The sequence below is a fragment of the Pseudomyrmex gracilis genome, unplaced genomic scaffold, assembly GCF_002006095.1.
Source record: "Pseudomyrmex gracilis isolate BER0280 unplaced genomic scaffold, ASM200609v1 scaffold_748, whole genome shotgun sequence".
NCBI classification, from domain to species: domain Eukaryota; kingdom Metazoa; phylum Arthropoda; class Insecta; order Hymenoptera; family Formicidae; genus Pseudomyrmex; species Pseudomyrmex gracilis.
The window spans coordinates 6,679-10,136 of NW_018021332.1; positions in this window are offsets into that span (position 1 = coordinate 6,679).

Sequence of the window (3,458 nt, forward strand, 5' to 3'; positions counted from 1 at the left end):
TATATAAATAACTGTATATTATAATTAAGAGATGTAATACTTTTAATAATTCTTATTAATTTCTTTTAGAACAGTAAATATCTGATGCACTATATTTTATGATCAGAAAAGTTTTGAATAATATTTTCAATCGTAAAAAACATTCAATGAATTAATCGAACTCTAGCTGAAGTGTATACATATTACGATATATAGTTTTAAGGACATTGATTTACGACTGCAGCCATATATTATTAGATATCAAACTTGCTAAAGGAAATTAATTGTATTTATAATTTGTCTATTCTAAAAAAAAACATTGAAGAATCCTCCGATTCGCAGCCATCTTGAATTTTGATGTATGTTATATCATGATGTCATACACTGCAAACTCTTTGATTTCAATTTCGAGTCAATTTTGCTGATATGGTTTGCTGTTGATCCAAATGATGACCAGTCAATATTTTATAAATGTGCTCTATTGATTAAGAATGAGTTTGTGCGGAAATATTCTTTTATTTTCTCGAGATCATATTTTAGATATAAATTGCAGTAATTTGTTTCTTTGTTTTAAAGTCTAAGATAGCTTTCGAGGATGTTTTTCGGATTTGAACTGCGTTAGTGTCATTTTTGTACCGACGTAGATCATCAGACTGCTCTTGAAACCTTGATGAAGTGAGCTGAAATGTTCACAAAACGTCGGTACAAAAATGACACTAACGCGGTTCAAACCCGAAAAACATCTTCGAATGTTAATAGAACACACCGCGAAAGCATCAAATATCCAAGATAGCTGTAAAAATATCGAGGAACCTTAACAAAAGCCTTAAATTGTGTATGAAAGAAATTCTTATTTTCGATATTTACTTAAGAAAAAAAGATTGGAATAATTTTCTAATCTAATGTGGCTGCAGGTACGAATTTGAAAGCTTTAAAAAAGGTATTTACAAATATATCAAGAATAAAAAAGTTTTTCGAAGAATCAATATGAATTGAATAATATGAATCGAATGCGAATTAAATACAAGTTTGTGAAAAAAAAAGCGCATTAACTTGCGAAAACTATAATTACTATATTTATAACATTGTTTAAATAGCAGTCTTATAAAGTTGATATTGCCTGGTAACGATGTCTTTTTCATATGCGAAATCTACTTATAACTGGTCAATATATTTATGTCATCATGTTCTAATGTAATATACTCGGCAGCTGTGGGCCATGACTAATAAAACTATGTAATAATCAACACGATTCTACAATGTATAACATACTTTTCAATGTTATGACTACCTACAGTGAAGAAACGTACAGTTATATATATACGATATTAACGTAAAACATACATACACAAATTATTAATTCATATTTCTAATGTAAGCATTCATCTCTTTATATGTGTAAAAATCCTTTTCTTGACATGATTGAGATAACATTTAGTTTAGTGTTTCTGTTTTTGTCACTTGTTTTTCAACTGCAGGTAAGTCTCAGGTAAGAAAACAAATATAACAAGTTAAAAAGTTTTCTAGCAAAGAAGTTCAGTGACCGTGGACATTTTAAATATATGATCTTAAGAAAAACATTTTCGGCAACGACAATTAGCCCTTATGCGATTTTTTTAAAAATAAAATTGATTTCTTTAATAATTTCGAAATAGTGCAATTTCGCATAAAGTATCTTGATTTTCTATTTCATCTTTACTTTTAGTAATGCATTTGTGCGCAACACGATATGCTCTAGATATTTGTAAACACCATATGCACGCAAGATTTATGTTTTATATATCGCGCGATTAGACCTTATCCTTACTCGTCCAGTGAACGTGTAAATGGATGAAACATGACTTTCCAGAAAAGATCAAGAACTACGAGAAAAAATTATCAACAAATGTGAAATATATAAATGTGCGGGGTGAATATACACGCGCGCGCGCGTACACACACACACACACACATATATGGTGTCTTTAAAGTCTGACCTGGATCTCGGAAACGGCTTTAGATATGGAAAAACGTTTTTATACAAAAATTACTATAAGATATTACAAAGAATAGACAATTAAAATATAGACTTGATGTTGAGTAACCTTTTCAAGGCGTCGAGGTCAATGTGATCGATTCTTAAATGGAACACTCAGTTTTTTATGACACATTCTTGTAGCCTTTGTCGAAATGTTTCTAAACCACTACCTACTTGTGTCTTTTGCATAAGCCATTCTTAAAATCTGAAGTTTAGACGTTGACATTTGCATTACTTGATGTACAACGTGAAGAGGTTGCTATCGGATTTGAACGTTACATAATGTCTGTTCGTTTTACCTGAACTGGCCGCTCTAGGTCAGAGTTTATCTTCTTTACTCTACGTTGGAAAAAGAAGGATAAACTCTGACCTAGAGCGGCCAGTTCAGGTAAAACGAACAGACATATAATCGTCCTAAGAAGAGCCGATTTTATGTGTACCCAGATAACTAAACTAAATCTGTCGAAATAGATTTTGCCAAATGCTTGTTACAAATTTTGTTAGCAGAAAGACATCAAATATGATGCAGAGTTTGTTTTATCTGGCAATGTTGCAAAATTGCTAGCAAAAATATATCCAAGCTTGTTAACAAAACATAACAGCAAATTGCTAGCAAAAACCGAGCAAAGCTTGCACATAATTTGAGACCAAATTGACGCCAATGAAGCAAGATCTGCGCAACACGACTTGATAGCAAATTAACAGCAAAAACCAAGCAAGACTTGCAGTTCAGTCAAACTATATAATATTTAAAAGGCCATTTAATTATATCTTGACTTATTTCTAAATTGTAGATACACGCCCGGTAAAAAATTTTTCATATATACTTATACACAAATTATACTAATTATATCTAATTATGCAAATTTATATGCCGAATATGTCCATACAATTTTATACACGGAGAATTTCTTTTTTTAAGAGAATGGCTTCAGAGATATTCCATATCAAATTACAAAATAACTCTATTAGTATCATGTTAAATACAAAAAAAATATATAAAACTATATTTTTACTATATTTAAAAAAATTTTTGATATATAATTATATATACTTATAGACAAATTAAACTTATATCTAATTATGCAAATTTATATACCGAATATGTCCATACAATTTTATACATGCAAAATTTTTTACCGGAACACTATTTATAATCCATAATATATATAAAATTACTTTTACATTTGAGTATTTAACCTATTTCCCTATTACCAATAATTAAATATTAAAATGACATGATGAAATATGTTTTTAGCAAACTAACTATTAGAAAACCTATACGAGCGATGCTAGATGTACGCGCATTTTTTATGTATGTATAAATTTGTAAAGAATTAGTGACATATATCTGAAATTTATTTCTACAAATTATATACATATATATACCCAGCAAACAATTTGGTTGCGAGATGTCGCAGTTTTGTCGCCAACCGCCGGCGAAATTAGTAGACCAAATCCA